The sequence below is a fragment of the Gopherus flavomarginatus genome, chromosome 9 (genome assembly GCF_025201925.1).
Source record: "Gopherus flavomarginatus isolate rGopFla2 chromosome 9, rGopFla2.mat.asm, whole genome shotgun sequence".
Classification (NCBI taxonomy): domain Eukaryota; kingdom Metazoa; phylum Chordata; order Testudines; family Testudinidae; genus Gopherus; species Gopherus flavomarginatus.
Genome location: NC_066625.1, coordinates 53533168 through 53550198, shown reverse-complemented (window position 1 = coordinate 53550198; position 17031 = coordinate 53533168). Strand labels below are relative to the sequence as shown.

The 17031-nt window shown below is 47.6% G+C and overlaps 1 long non-coding RNA gene across 1 annotated transcript; it reads left to right on the top strand.

Annotated features, from left to right (window-relative positions):
- The first annotated feature begins 10719 nt into the window (after positions 1-10719).
- On the top strand, positions 10720-16509 carry LOC127057791 (uncharacterized). Its single transcript, XR_007776177.1, has 3 exons — positions 10720-10921; positions 11836-12021; positions 15655-16509. It is a non-coding gene; the product is annotated as an uncharacterized LOC127057791 (long non-coding RNA).
- Positions 16510-17031: the final 522 nt, after the last annotated feature.

Here is a 17031-nt window from a genome sequence, read left to right as displayed (position 1 = left end):
CCAGCCAGTTACGCACCCATCTTATAGTAGCCCCATCTAAATTGTACTTTCCTAGTTTATCTATAAGAATATCATGCGAGACTGTATCAAATGCCTTACTAAAGTCTAGGTATATCACATCCACCGCTTCTCCCTTATCCACAAGGCTCGTTATTCTATCAAAGAACGCTATCAGATTAGTTTGACACGATTTGTTCTTTACAAATCCATGCTGGCTATTCTCCATTCCCTCCATGTCCCCACACTCATCACACCTGTCCATGTTACACCACACACCTTTGTTTATTAATGGTATCAGTATTCTGACTGGCCCGGCCCTTCCTTGTTGGTAGTTTACCAGACTTCACAACCTGGACTCCATCCTCTCTGCTGCTCACTTCAGGAGCCCTGCAGGGCGACAGCTCCTTTCTTTCTTGCTCTGTTATTTCTGAGCTACTTGCCTGCAAACCCTATCTACTTCTGAGACTTACTGATTCAGCTTTTCCTTCCTCTGTCATCACATGCCCCACACCCCTCCTGGACCTTTTATAGATCCCAGATGGGACCACTGTGATCCTCTAGTCTGACCTCCTGCATAACACAGTTTACAGGACATTCCGGGATTCATTCCAGTTGGAACCAGAGTAGATCTTTTAGAAAAACATCCAGCCTTGACTTAAAAATTGCCAGCAATGGAGAATCCACCACAGCCCTTGGTACATTGTTCCAGCGGATAGTTACCCTCACTGTTAAAAATGTGCATCTTAATTTGGCTAGCTTCAACTTCCAGCCATTAGATGTGTTGTGCTTTTGTCTGCTAGACTGAAGAGCCCTTTATTAAAGTTTTGTTCCCCATGTAGGTACTTATAAACTGTGATCAAGTCACCCCTTAACCTTCTGTTGGTTATGGACTGAGCTCCCTGATTGTATCACTATAAGGCAGATTTTCCAACCCTTTAATCATTCTCGTGGCTCTTCTCTGAACCTCCCCCCTCCAATGTATTAACTTCCTTCTTGAATTGTGGACACCAGAACTGGACAAAGTATTCTAACAGTGGATCTTTCCTATGGATCTGCATCCCTTTCCCCTCACCCAATATCCCAGTCTTAACCCTGTCTCTTTCTTAACCATGCATACACACCATTCCCAAATCTCCACTACCCTATCCATATCCCTGAGCTCAAACAGATCAACCCAGACCTCTAGTGGTTCTGCATTTGCTCTCCCTCCCTACACACATGCCAAAAACCCCTCGGTCTTCACCCTTGAGCCACATTATTTTTGAGAGCAAATGGATTCCACCCTGTCAAATATCTCACTGGAACGGTCACACACCTAATCAGACCAAAGTTCAGAAGTGTCCAAGACAAGGTTGCATGTGGAATCTTAACTCTGCCCCTTTGGGCATATGTATTCTTGCAATAGCATTAAACCATATTATCGTGCAGTTCTCAAACAACACAATACAGTACAACAGTTTTCACAACACATGCTGCGTCTTGCAAAGTTTTAATTCCTTTCATTGTCATAATGGCCCAGCATACTTTTATTGTTTAATTCTTTTTTACATACATCTTTATTGTCTCTATATCTTTAGAGTCCTTATCTCTGCTGTACATTTTATTTTCAACAACTAATTAAGAAGTTAACTTAGCTGTGAATTTAATTAGCCTATCTATATTCCAGCAAGATGGCAGTATTATGCTAGCTAGGTACTTAAACAGACCCGTCACTGATGTAGCTCAGAATATCTGTGCTACGATGTTTAATCTATGGTATTCTGGGTATATATGATTTTGTGTGTATTCTTCATATATGTGAATTTCATGGACTCCAGGTAGGGCACACAGAATACTACATAGCACTACAACATGCTACACTTGTGATTCTAACGTATCAGGAAAAATTAGGTATAACACATGATCATGTAATTGAAAGGTGGTATCATAGAAGCAGTGGCACAAGGGGGCAGAGTTAAGGTTACACATGTATTATCTCAACCATTTCCTGATTTTTAAATCCTTACCTTTGCAACCTTAATGTTCTATTAACAAGTTTGTTTGTTTGTTTTAATAGAGTTTCATACGTGTTTTTTTCTTGAAAAGAAAATGCATTGGATGATCTTCAGACTCCAGGACTTCAGAGCTGCATTGCAATACATTTCAGATAGCACAGATAAATTCCATAACCAGGCACTCTGGCTACATGCCTGCTCTGTTACATTTCCCAATGCAATTCCCATTGACTTCACTGATGCAGAATCAGGTCCCTTTGGTTCTCTGAATTTGAGTAAGACTCCAGGTCAATGCATTTCTCAAGTGCCACCAAAGCAGAGGCGTCTCTGATTCAGGGTAGGGTTTTCAGGGGTCTGGTTTTCAACTGGAACCCCTGGTCGAAAAGGGATCCTGGTGGCTCCGGTCAGCACTGCTGACTGGGCCGTTAAAAGTCCGGTCAGCAGTACAGCAGGACTGCCCTGACTCTTCACAGATCCCTGGAAGGGGCCGGTATGTCTGGCCTCTAGGTGCAGGGGCAGCCAGGGAAGCTCCATGCGCTACCTCTGCCCCAAGCGCCAGCTCCACAGCTCCTATTGGTTGGGAACTGTACAGTGCCACCTGGCCACGCCTCCATCTAGGGGCCGGACATGCCATCTGCTTCAGGAAGCAGCATGGAGCTAGGGCAGGCAGGGAGACGCCTTAGCTCCCTGTGCTGCCAGCTGGGAGCCGCCTGAGGTAAGTGCCGCCTGGCCAGAGCCCGCACCCTGAACCCCCTGCCTCAGGTCGGAACACCCTCTCGCACCCTCTAATACCCCACACCCCAACCCCCTGCCCCAGGTCGGAACCCCCACCCTCACTCCAAACCCCTCTGCCCCAGCCCAGAGCCCCCTGCTGCACCCCAAATCCCCATCCCTGGCCTCAGCCCAGAGCCTGCACCCCCAGCCAGAGTCCAGCACCCTGAACCCCTCATTTCTGGCCCTACCCTGGAGCCCTCACCCCCTCCCACACCCACATCCCCTGCCCCAGTCCAGTGAAAGTAACTGAGTGTGGGAGAGAGTGAGCAACGGAGGAAGGGAGGGTGGAGTGAGTGGGGGGGATAAGGCCTCAGAAAAGGGGCAGGGCAGGGTCTTAGGGCAGGAGGGGGCCAGGGCATTCGGTTTTGTGCAATTAAAAAGTTGGCAACCCTAATTCAGAGCCCTTCTTCAGCAACTATGAACCTTACGAGTCTGGCTAGAAAACCTCTATCAGACCCACTTCCCCTTACCAATTTGCAGCAGACTGGCTGATTAGCCCTTTCACAGCAAAGCTGCCTGTCAGTTAGCTGCACATGGACAGCAAACTGAAGTTTTACCAATGGGACACTGATGCAGAGCGATTAGGTGACTCAGCCAAAGTCACACAGCGAGTCAGGGACAAGAGCCAGGACTAGGATTCAGGAGCGCCTGATTCCCAGGCTCCACCTATAACCTCAAGATCAAGGGCAGATCATGTACAGAGCTGAAAGCTTGCAGAGTGCTGTGTACCTGCTATCTGAAGCAGTGCTAACACAGTTAAGCTGAGCTGGCGATACCCCATAGACCTGCACTGGTTTATTTTTGTTTCACTGAGAATTGACGATAATGCCCTGGATACTGATTAACATGCTTTGTTCATTATTAATTCTTGTCCCACCTGCCTTGATAGTGGGAACTGAGACTGCTTCAGTAAATGGGCTGGGAGGTTTGCCTCATTTCCCTGTGGTCTCTCCAGCTGCCTCGGTAGCCGTGTCCTCAGCTAAATCACTGTTTTCAAAACACTGAAGAATCACAGCGATATCCCTACGTCACCTCCATCAGAGCAAGACGGGTGGACAGTGGCAGCAGCAATCCACTCATGGCACGACAGCCTATCACCTCAGGACACCACTAACCTCTGTGAGACAGATACCGAAAGGTCCTGCACTTTAAGCACAGACAAAAGAATTATGCCTCTGACTTTATCTTGCCCTGGAGGTTGGAACGAATGGCTCCAGAAATCGCAGTCACTGGAAACAAATGCACAATGGGTGCTAACAGATTCCAAGTATTCTGGGCCAGATCCCTAGCTGGTGTAAAGTGGCAGAGGCTGCTGATGATTATACTAGCTGAGAATCTGGCCCTCTCTTTCTACAATGCTAGGTCCCCGAGCCAAACCTTTTGCAATCAGCCTTGTTCCTTGCTCTTCATAATGCCTCTTTCCCTGTTTTATTCCCTCAAAGGTCGCTAGATGGCAGAGAGAGAAAGTATTGGGACCAATATTTATTTGGGCTACAGAGTTGTAGCTATAATAAACATTTGACATTCTTCATCTGACACTGCCAATAGAACTTCCTCATCTCTTTGCCTGAAGTCAGCTTGGAGCCCTCCCAGTGCCCCATCCTGTTCAAGTTTAACACAGCAGGAAGCACTGTCTGGTAGTTAAAGCCATGCAGTGAGTGTCAGGATGCAAGGGTTCTAGTCGCAGGTCTGCCCCGAATCACTCAGAGTATGTCTACACCACCCGCCGAATCAGCGGGTAGTGATTGATCTATCAGGGATCGATGTACATCGATCCCCAAACACACTCCCCGTCAACTCCGGAACTCCACCAGGGCGAGAGGTGGAAGCGGAGTCCACGGGGGAGCGGCGGCCGTTGATCTTGCACCAGAAGGATGCGAAGTAAGTCAATCTAAGTCACTCTAAGATACGTCAACTTCAGCTATGCTAGTCTCATAGCTGAAGTTGCGTATCTTAGATCAATCCCCACCCCACCCCACCCCCACCCCAGTGTAGACCAGGCCTTTGAGTCACTTTCTTTCTCTATGCTTCAGTGTCCTTCCCTGCGGATAATATCTGCCTACCTCAGGGGTGCATGAAGGGGCTTAATCTGTAGTGACGTGATTGAGACCCTCAGATGGAAGGCCACACATGGCCAGTATGAAACAAGACCTTTAATAAAGCAGCAACCACGTTTGCCAAATCACACTGTAGATAACGAGCCAAGGCAGGGGATGGGCCCAGCTACACTCTAACTGTGATTCAAGTAGCCGTCTTCCAACCCAGACACAACATGGTTCCACAGGGCAATAGCTGTGATCCTGAATGGTATTAGAACCTTGACCATTCAATTCCTTAGAGTACTTTGAGGGTGCAATTAAAGTCCTTTCTGTAGCTCAAAATGGAGCCACATTCAATAAATGGCCACACTTAATGCCTAGATAGCACTTCTAGTCTGTAGATCTCAAAGCATTAGCCCTGTTTGACAGATAGGGAAACCAAGGCATTAAATAGAACCCAGGTGGCCTGACTCCCTCCCCATGCTCTGTGCACTGTACCATGCTGGGCACAGCCCTCCAGCAAAGCTGCTCTAATGAGATGGAAAGGCTGGCTTTATACCACACATCACAAGTGAGAAAAAATATCCCTGTCTGCACGTCAGGGAATTACGTCTAGCTCCTGTCCTGCTAGTAGGAATAGTTTTATCTTTTCACATAAGGATCTCAAAGCACACACGAAAGAACTGGGCCTCCCTGAGGTAGGAATTACACACGAAAACTGCGCTAGCCAGACACCTTCTTTAAACATAGCTGCTGGCAGTACAAGTCTGTACCTCTGCCTGATTCCCCCCCACCCCCACAATCCCAGCTCCGGGGCATGAGGCTCCAAGCCCTAAGGAATGGGTGTTGGTTGTGTCTTTCTGGGGTACCATCCTGGAACTGATCTTCCCAAACACTGCTGGGAACTCTGGCCTAGATCCTCAGAAGTATTCAGGCTCCTAATGCCCATTGATTTCAGTGAGAGTTAGGAGCCTAAATACCTTTGAGGATCTGGGTCTCTCTTCACTCTAGTGCAAAGTGCTAGAAAGCAAAGCATTCCCCTCCCCCACTACTCCTGCCACCCCTAGAGCTCGCTCTGCTCTGTGGCAATGAGATAAAACAAAGCTGAAAGAGGCTGAGAGCTGAGGGAGCAGCAAGCAGGATTAGAGGAAGTGGCAGAAATCCGGCTCATTTAGGAAGGATTTTGCTTGCTGGCATCAGCCCCCTTCCAGACATGATCTCTGGGCCCACAGCATGGACATGATCAGCAAAAGCAGCATTTCCTGAGAGGGGTCGAATTAGACCACACAGATTATTCATACTCTTTATTTGCAATGGAGCTATCAGTACTGGTCTGTCACTCATCTTGGGCTTGGATTTGAAACACTCTGTGGAGGATTTGGGGGGAGGCTTTAACTGTGAATACTATTGCCGAGATCTGCAAGCCTAAGTGTGTCACAATGTGTTCTGTAGGAATGAGCACAACACTGGGAGTCAGGAACTCCTTCAATCTATCTAGTCATGGCTCTGCCCCAGGCTTGAGACACTTTGGACAATCATGAGAGTTTTGTGCCTCAGTTTCCCCCTCTGTAGAATCAGGATAGCACTTACCATATGGGAAGCACTGCTGAATGATGAAAGGAAAATCAGAAGGAGGGAAACTGCACCCCTCATTGCTTAAAAGCACCCCCACTTCCATCTGTACATTCCTGGTCAGGAGATCGCATCTCGTCCCACAGACATACACCTGACCACCATTATCCATGCATTGGTGACTGACACTCACTTCTGGAAATGTGGCCACGCACCCTTGAAAATACAACATCCAATGGCCCATCCAGCTAGCGAGGTCAACTTTGAGATTCCTCTTTCTGAGCAGACTCTCTTTTGTTGGATACAGAGCCCTTTGTCTTGACAGTCCAAGCCCTCCCTGGGATCAGCTCTTGGAAACTGCCTCTCCATTCGTGGCCACACGCCTCCCAGAAAGCAACATTCCAGTAGAGCAACCAACCCAAAAAGTATCAGAGGGGTAGCCGTGTTAGTCTGGATCTGTAAAAGCAGCAAAGAATCCTGTGGCACCTTATAGACTAACAGACGTTTTGGAGCATGAGCTTTCGTGGGTGAATACCCACTTCGTCAGATGCATGTAGTGGAAATTTCCAGGGGCAGGTATATATATGCAGGCAAGCTAGAGATAATAAGGTAGTTCAATCAGGGAGGATGAGGCCCTGTTCTAGCAGTTGAGGTGTGAAAACCAAGGGAGGAGAAACTGGTTTTGTAATTGGCAAGCCATTCACAGTCTTTGTTTAATCCTGAGCTGATGGTGTCAAATTTGCAGATGAACTGAAGCTCAGCAGTTTCTCTTTGAAGTCTGGTCCTGAAGTTTTTTTGCCGCAGGATGGCCACCTTAAGGTCTGCTATAGTGTGGCCAGGGAGGTTGAAGTGTTCTCCTACAGGTTTTTGTATATTGCCATTCCTAATATCTGCTTTGTGTCCGTTTATCCTTTTCCGTAGCGACTGTCCAGTTTGGCCGATGTACATAGCAGAGGGGCATTGCTGGCATATGATGGCATATATTACATTGGTGGATGTGCAGGTGAATGAACCAGTGATGGTGTGGCTGATCTGGTTAGGTCCTGTGATGGTGTTGCTGGTGTAGATATGTGGGCAGAGTTGGCATTGAGGTTTGTTGCATGGATTGGTTCCTGAGCTAGAGTTACTATGGTGTGGTGTGCAGTTACTGGTGAGAATATGTTTCAGGTTGGCAGGTTGCCTGTGGGCGAGGACTGGCCTGCCACCCAGGGCCCGTGAAAGTGTGGGATCATTGTCCAGGATGGGTTGTAGATCCCTGATGATGCGTTGGAGAGGTTTTAGCTGGGGACTGTATGTGATGGCAGTGGAGTCCTGTTGGTTTCTTTCTTGGGTTTGTTTTGCAGTAGGAGGCTTCTGGGTACACGTCCGGCTCTGTTGATCTGTTTCCTTATTTCCTCGTGTGGGTATTGTAGTTTTGAGAATGCTTGGTGGAGATTTTGTAGGTAAAAGGGTAGGCTTGTGCGTGCACAAGACAGATCTGTCCCAGGAGCTGGACCTAGACTATGAAACTCACTCCTGCAAGCATCAAGAGTGACCACGGAGTCAATGTCTTTTCTCACACATGCCCCTAGCCCCCAGCCCAAACTCACTTAAAGTGCCCTGAATATGAGGACCAACCTGGCAGGATGCAGGTGGGAAAGTGTCCGATTATTACAGACCTTATTGGCCAATGCGAGAGAAGCTGCAGAGAAGAAAGGATGGCAATGAACTAGTTAATTCAAGATGGGACTGGCACTCAGCTGAATCCATCTGGCATAAGCTTTCCACCTATTTGTTTTTGTCATGCAGGGCATAATAATGGCATCATCATGACACTGAATCCCATTGTTTGCTTCTTCACTCTGTCCTGGATTAATAGCCCTGGAAACTGAAGTTCTCTAGGTTTATACCAGGCAACAGCTGTGCAAGATTCCCCCACAATGGTCTGTCAAAAATGTCTCATCCCTGAGACGGGACATCTGCCACCAGGATCCAGTGAATCTCCCTGATTCTTGGCTGAGATGGCTAACAAGGGAGACAGTGCTAATTGTGGCGCATTTTGAGAAGTGGACACTCCACTTGGCTGATCATCAGATGATGACAGTAAACAGAGCTCTGTATATAAAGTGATCACTTGGCCATGCAAATTCCATGCATGCATGGCTGCCCGCCTTTCTGAAGCTGCTACAGAATTTTCTTCCAGAATCCAATCTCATTTAAAGAAGAGAGTAACTATGGGTAAAGTTTTGACCTAAGTGATTTAGGAGGCTAAATTCCATTGAAAGCACAATGAGAGTTAGGCTCCTAAGTGTCCACATCACCTTTGAAAATGAAACTTCAGCTCCTAACTCACCTAGGAGTTTTAAGTATCAGAGGGTAGCCGTGTTAGTCTGGATCTGTAAAAGCAGCAAAGAATCCTGTGGCACCTTATAGACTAACAGAGGTTTTGGAGCATGAGCTTTCGTTACATGCATCTGAGGAAGTGGGTATTCACCCATGAAAGCTCATGCTCCAAAACCTCTGTTAGTCAATAAGGTGCCACAGGATTCTTTGCTGCTTCTAGGAGTTTTAGAACATTTTATATGAAAAAGCCCTCAGAACATAAGCTATAAACTAATGCAGCAATATCTGCCCGAGTTTGCAGACAGCCTGAAACAAAAGCTCTGAAAAAGGTGTGAGCTGCGCCATTCAACTCAGTAGCTCAATCATCAATTTTGTAAGGCACCCGAATCCCCATTTAGTAAACTAGTTGGGCTGCCTGGGGAAGGCCAGCTGCCGTGGTGCCATCCACTGAGAGAGGCCAGAGAAAGTCCACACTACAGGAGAAATGGTGGATACAGTAAGTGCGCTAAGCACCTTGATCCAAAACCCCACTGAAGTCAATGGAAAGACTCCCACGGACTTTTATAAACTTTGAATTAGGCCCTAAGTGAGGAGCTAAGCAGAGTCTGATTCTGGACAAAGCATTGTTAGAGGCTGAGATTGGTCTAAGGCTGACTCAGGGGATCTTAATATTAGGAGAGAGGAGGGAAAAAGCAGCATCTTATACTATAGGACTGTGCTGAGTCAGGGTTTTAACATGCAGGCCTTTTCATCTGCACTGAGCTCTTTAGCTCCTTTGTTATTTGTGAGGAGACCAAGCAGCTTTTGAAGACTGAGTTCCTGCTTGGCTGAACAGTGAATGGCCTGTATTATGAAGGTGAAGGGGGTGGAGGTGGGATCAGTGATGTGCAAGGTATTCTATTGCAGTGGAGACCACAGAAGTTAATACCCAGGGCTTTCAAGTTCTGGGAATGTGAGCCAGGAGAGCCAGAATATGCCTGGTGTGGATTCCCTTGCTGTTTGTGCTGTATATCAGTGCTGATCACTAGAGATAATGGGAAAGACGCATCGGTGGCATAGGGGTTAGAATCTCCTCCCATTCTAATAGCTTTCCAGCTATACACAAGTACATAAGTAACCACCAAAGCCACCTCTCCTGCCCAATCACAGTGTGCACTGCTGCTAATGGAGAGAATTGCTATAGGTTGAGTGGACTGAAGGCTAAATTCAGCCCTTGCATAAGTACATACAATTCTTTCCAGGACTGATTCTAGTCCCCAGAGGATACTAGGGTAAGGAGTTGGCTACATGGGAAAATTGACCAGAATAGCTATTGCCAAGTAAACTATTCCAGAATAGCCCTCTATATAGACAAGCCCTCCGACCTGTCTGCCCAAAGCTAACAAGATGGAGAGGAAGAGGAACTGAATACACCAAGCATCTGACAAAGTGGGTATTCACCCACAAAAGCTCATGCTCCAATATGTCTGTTAGTCTATAAGGTGCCATAGGACTCTTTGCTGCTTTTACAAATCCAGACTAACATGGCTACCCCTCTGATACTGAATACACCAAGTGGGTCAGGTACAGGATTGCATACACCACATGTGTAACATTGCACATGGCAACACCCCATGTGCATCAACAGGCAGAAAGTGGCATCCTGCACTGAGTGCAGTAAAGTGAAGTGTCTGGTAAATGCTTATGTGCATTAAAACTTTACCCAACACTGAATCAAAGAGTTGAGCACAGTGTGTAAAACAAACCAAGGAAATGGCCAGTTAAACTGCAGAGGGATGTGCCAGATAGCCCAGGTTCCACTGATTCGTTGTTAAAAGATGCAGAATGATGAGTGCAACAGGATTAAGAAAAAAAGAAATGCCTTTTTGCACCTTGTAGTGAGGTTGCCTGGCTCCCAGCTGCCCCTGAGGATGAAGAGCCCAGCTGGAGGCCGGACTGGGTGGAGCTACAGAGCTCCGAGCCCGCCCCACAAAGGGTCAAGTGCCGACCCGGAAGTATAAAGGGGGCCCTCTGAGCTCAGTGAGGCCCCAGTGGCTGGAGCGAGTGGACATCCCTCCGGGAGCTTGGGATTGGCAGACTCCTGCAACCCAGGGTAGCCACCCAGAGTGGCGCGAACTTCCCCGTGCTCATTGTCCAGAGGCGCTGCCAGAGCTCCCCTCCAGCCCCGGCTGGGATGAACCCATGCGCCTGGACCCTGCGGAGGATGACCCCAGGATCCAGGTAAGCCCCCAGGGGGAGTCGGGAAGTAGCCCGGAGGCAGGTGACCCTAGTCTGGCTGCAGCAGAGCCAGAGCCAATGGCAGTGTGTTGCGGCCTGTATCCCCACTGACACAGCAGCAAGTTGCCTGCCGCTGTTAGGGCCATGGGCTGGGACGCAGAGGAGTGGGCGGGCCTGCATCCCCCCTGCCACCCCACTCATGGGTGGCAGTCTCCCCCTTTGCCCCAACACTCAGGCCCAGAAGCTTGGGCCTCTTACCTTGTATAGACTGAACTGCTTGCTCAGCCCCTGCCTGAGGGTCTGGGCCCGGAACTGCTGTTGTCACCCCAGGTAGTGAGCGGCCTGGCTCCCAGCTGCCCCAGAGGGGGGTGAACCCCCTCTCCCAACAGCGGACTTCTACACACTAGGGGATCTGGGGGTGGAGGAGATTAAAAACCACACAGAGTACAGTGCAACCCTGAGAAAGGACTATAAAAATGGTCCCTTTCTACTCAGCAAATCTGCTCTCTTCATGTAACCAGAAAATAAGCTCCTGCTCCCTTTTCCTCCCATTAGCCCTGCAGAGCCAGGAAGCCTATAAAGAAGGAAGCTGGATTCTATCCCAGCTCCTGTATCATCATAGATTTGTTAAGCAAGGCCCAGTTGCAGAACTGATGTTGCTAGCGATGCGTGAGCCAGAAAACAACCCAACTTAGATGCAGAGCTTTTATGGCCAGGAGGGACCATTCTGATAATCTAGTCTGACATTCTGCATAGCACAGGCCAGAGACCCTCACCCAATCGTTAACGCATCAAGCCCACTATTCAATGTTTAGATCCCACTTTGCTAGTAAACAAAGCACTGTTGACCTGAAATTAACAAGAGACACTAAACATAGAAGCCCATGATGCCATTAGAGACTTTTTCCCCCTAACAGAACCACCTCAAACAAATGAACATTTAAAAGCAGCAGTTAAAGAACTGGCAGGTCATTCCAGATCCCTGTGACAGGCCAGGTGGCACAAAGATGAAGTTACTGATAGATCAGGCTGCCATTGTTGAAGTTCACAGTGGTTTCTTTAGCTCGGTCTGATCCTGCACCGCCCTTACCATGGATTCCAAAGTGAGGTTTTATCTGACTTAGGAGGCCAGGGCCCCAAAGGAGCAGGTTATAACTTGGGTCCACCCACAATAGGGTTAAAAAATGTTACACTTCAGTCATCCAGTCTGACTTCCTACATCATCCCCACCTCTCCTTTATCTCCCGTCCTTGATGCTTGGCTATGCTGTTGCTTTAACCTTTTGTCCCACTGCTTGCAGGGTCTAGATGGGAGGGCACCAGACCTGTGTTCTGTTCCCAGCTCTGACACTGACTCGCTTTGTTTCCTTGGATGAGTCCCTTAGGTGCCTTTGAAAATCCCAGTCTAAGGGAGTTGGGCACCTAATTCTCCTTAGATCCTTTGAAAATCCCAGCTTTAACCCCTCTGTGCCTCAATATCCCCATCTGTAAAACAGGGAGAGCGAAGTCCAGCCCAGCTCTGTAACGTGCATTGAGTTCTACAGCAGAAAAGCAGCTAAAGACTATTACTAATGGCTCTGTTAAACAATACTGACTTTTGTTCCACCTCCAGCTCCCCACTCTAGCCCTCGCAGCTTGGGTTACTGTACTATCCCTTTCTTTCTATTGTAACCTTGAAAGTATTGATTTGGATTAAAAACATACCAGACACTAGCTGGCACATTGTCAGTCCTAGAGATGGTAAGATTGCAATCCTCTTCCCTCCGCCACTTTGTCTCCTCTGAAGAGCTAAACCAAGCTGTCTCGTGCCTGTATCCTGTCACCAGAGTAGCACTTGTACTGACCTTTTTTAATAGACTCTTTTCTTACACAGTAGGGCCCAGACCACAAAAATCCATGGGCCTGTGTAACGCAGCACTATCACACCACACGCATTACACACAAACAAATTATGTCAGAAAAAAAAAGACTGAGACTGCTTGCTGTCCTCAAAAATTAGTAAAGGCAGAATTAAAGTTGCCTGTGCAACCTTAATTCCCCACGGCCCCTTGTGCATTATAATAATCTATAATATATATGATCCCACGCTATTTTTTCCAGCCTCTTTCAGTACCCAGAATGGATGGTGCTAACTGAATGAGCAACATTCCAATATTTTGCTTTATCTTTACTGCACCTGTGTGGCACCAGGCCTTATTTGCTGTCCACTATTTATTGCATGCTGCTCTGAAGGCAGAATTATTAATTTCCTCAAGGGCTTTTCTCTGGCACTCATTACTATAGTACCTGAGTGCTTCACAACACCCCTGTGAGGTGAGGGGTGGTTGTTATGGGGAATGGAGACCCAGAGAGATTAAAGTCAGAAGCTTCCACTAACTTTGGGTGCCCAATTTGAGACACCTAGGCCCTGATTTTTAGAGTCCTTAACTTTCTATAGCACTTGATATGTTCCCCACACAGCTTCCATTGACTTCAGCTGTGGTCAAGAGTGCCCAGACCCCTGGGTAGCAAGTCAAGAAAATCAGACCCCTGGGTAGCAAGTCAAGTACCCAGAGAATGAGGAATACAAAAGTGACCACCACCTGTGAAGTATGGTTTCAATGACTTGCTCAAGAATCACACAGGAACTCCGTGGCAGAGGCAAGGACAGAATCCAGCTCTTCAAGGCAGCATTCAACTCCCTTAACCATAAGAGCACCTTTTCTCTTCCTGCAGCCCCCTGCCTCATTCACTATGCCCCTGCCGACTTCTGCAACAGACAAGACAGGTTCTTGTAGTCAACAGCCTCCTTCGCTACATAACCCTGATGCATCCCTCGAGCAGGTCCCCATCCTGTGCACTGAATTAGGCAGGGGTCCTGTGGAAAAAACAGTATGTGGTCATGCAATTAAAGAATGCACAATAATGCACATACACAAGGGGGCTAGATTAAGATTGCATAGACAACCTTAATTTTGGCATTTCCTAATTAGTCAGTGCTTTATTTTGCAGCCTTAACAGTGTTCTTTTAACATAGGAAATTACACCCATGCAAAACCCTGCTTTTATTAAAAAAGGCAAAACACCTTATTTTCCCCTAGCCTCATCATTGGAAATGGCAGACCCATTTTCACTGAAATTTCCCACAGAAAATCAGCCACACACCCAGCATGAAAAATTTCAGCCCAAATGGTGATCCTTTAGCAAAACAACAAGCAACTCAAAACAGGGGTTTATAATGGAAAATGTCAGGTATCCTTAATATGCAGCAGCCCCATCTATAATCTCTGAAGACAACACAGCAGCTTCACTACAATATCCTAGTTCTTTAATCCTGCCCCCTCAGGGATGCCTCTGATTCTGCTTTCTAGATGGCTATCCACACCCCAGCTACAGATGCCAACAATAAGTGCCTCTTTTAAGATACTAGGACTCCTCCACATTAGTTAGCTAGGGTTCCAATGAACTCCTCTCTGATCCCTGCTGCTGCACCAGCGCGACGGCTCCTACTTCAGATTCAAGCACAGGCAGTCATCCCTGCTCATATGTGAAGGCTACTGCCAGCCAAACACCAACCCTTTGCACAGAAGGGTGGTTGTTCACTCTTGCTTCCCAAGTCCACCTTACCTGCTTCATCACTCTGGCTTTTGAGGTGAGCAGTGAGAATTGACGAGTCCTGAGGTGACCCCAGAAAGGCTGACATGAAGAAGTCTGTATGCAGTGTTGTAACCACGTCGGTCCCAGGATATTGGAGAGACAAGTGGGGGGGAGGGAGAGAAGAGGTAATCTCTTTTATTGGACCAGTTTCTGTTGGCAAGCGAGACAAAGCTTTCAAAGTTTGAAAGGAACAAAATGAAGCAACCAAAGGACACTCCTGTGCGGGGCAGGGATGGGGGGGAAAGGAGTGGGAGGTCTTTGCTTTCAGTTGCTCTGAGAGGCTGGGATGGCAAAAAGGAAGTGAGTCTGGCAGCAGCAGAGAGCTCTGGCAATCTGCACTTGTCTGATATACAGAGGCCAGGAACTGCTCCAGGCTGGCAGAGCTGAGCAAACAGACGGAAAATTCCACCTGTTTACTCCCCTCTGATCCCAGGGAAGGACAGGCTGCTCCATCCTAAGGGCAGCAGGGGAGATGCCAGGATAGCCTCTGGCACAGGAGAGAGGAAAACTGACATGAAGCACTTTGTTGCGAGGTGCTTCAGAGCTCATCTGAACTCTGCCAGGATTCTTGGTGGGAGGGGACAGGAGGGCAAAGCTTGTTGGGATGGACAGGAGAGCCATTCTGGGCTGAGGTAGGGCAGAGCATCCAACGACATCTTGGGGTCCTGCTGAAATAGGTACCCGTGGAACCAGGAGTCCATCTCCCCAACAATCCTCATGTCCTTACTAGTTACCAAGCTGCAAATGCTTCCCCAGCCTCATCCACGGGCAGGCTGAGCCCTTCAGTCATCAGGTGGATTTACAACTGGACTGGAACTCAGGAGAGAGCCAGGTTTCTTGTGTGATCTCAGGCAAGTCACTTAGTATCTCTGTGCCACAGTTCCCCAGCTGTAAAGTGGGGCAAACACTTCTTTTCTCCCATAGTTTGGTGATACTACAGACCTTGACAGACACTTGGGTTTCATAGTCACTATGATGGGCCCAGTATCAGAACCTGCATAGATAACTTTAGTTCAAGGATGCAGAGTTTGAGCTCAATGTGCACCTGCCCTAACGCTGATGGGGGAGGAGTGACCTTTACACAGCATCTTCCATTCACAGATCCCAAAGTGCTTGACCACCTTCTATTGACAGTCACTTCGTCCGCCACTCGGAGCAGCAGGGAGCAAACATCTAACAGCAACACTATGCAAGAGCTCAGGTCAGAAAGCGAATGCCACTGCCCCAGCCAAATACTCAGAGCCTCCTTTCTCTTGAACTATGTCCATCCTGCCTTAATTAAGAGGTAAGGAAAAGGAGCAGATCTGGGGAAAATGAGGAACAGGTCAGTCGCCTGACACTGCACCTCTTGACTTCTCCAACCATCCAAATCAGTAGATTTAGCTTGGGTGCAGCAAGATGCTGCCCTGGAATTAGACTTTCCTGAAAGACATGAGAGAGGAGTATTATACGTATGCTCAGAGAGGTTTCTGGTGTGCACAGGGCACTGCTTCAAGTAGTCAGAAGCCTGCCTTGTCTCACATACTGATGTGTGTATGGGGTGTGTATAGAGTTACAGATGTGCTGAAAATGCATTCTTAAAATGTGTTTGGGAGCAGTGCGGAAACTCAGTCCCCCCTAGACAAGGGAATGTGGATTTATTTACCTGTCTGACTGGCTTCATTGCAGGCAATGAAAGTACATTTACATCTAAGGTAAACAAAGCCATCAAGCTAAACAATTAGGGGAGAAAACCCTTCAACAATCACATCAGCTGATAAAATCTGCCCCCTAGGAAGCCTTCCTGGTTCTTCAGGCAGAGACCACAGACGTGAGTAATATAAGGGGTGCAAAACGACATTAGTTCCCCATGAATGTGGGGACAGAAGGAACAACACTCTTTGAGCCTGTGAAAGTTGGATCCCCTGGTGAGTTCGAAGGGCCAGGGATGTTGGTAACTTCCTGTAAGAAAACTGCTTAGGCAATGACTGTAACTTGCTAAAATAAAGTGTTAGTTACTAGAAAGTGTGTTTTGTTTTGTCTGTAATCAGACCTGCCTCTCTTACTTTTGCTTAGTATCACTTAAATCTCTGTTCTTTGTTAATAAAAAAAAAAGTTTTCTTAGCTTTTTCTAAAAATCATCTCACTGCTGTTATGCTGAAGTGAAGTGTGCATCTCCAGCAGCTGTGTGCACTGTCTTTTTGGAGGCAGAGAACTTCATAATTTCTGTGAGTGTCCAGCAAATGGAACTGGACACTACAGGGAAATATCTCTGGTGAACGCGGGACCTGGGGTTCACAGATTGTTACCTGCAAGGCAAGGTTCAGACTGGCAGAGTCTTGACAAACTGGCAGGTCAGAGAACTGACACGCAGCTTAGCAGCAGCAAAGCTCTCGCTCTCGGCTAAGGCAGAGGGGTACCACAGTGGCTCAAAGTTCTGGGTGTCCTAAGTAGGATGTTTCACCACCCTTCTCCTTATTTCCCATATTCAGTAACACT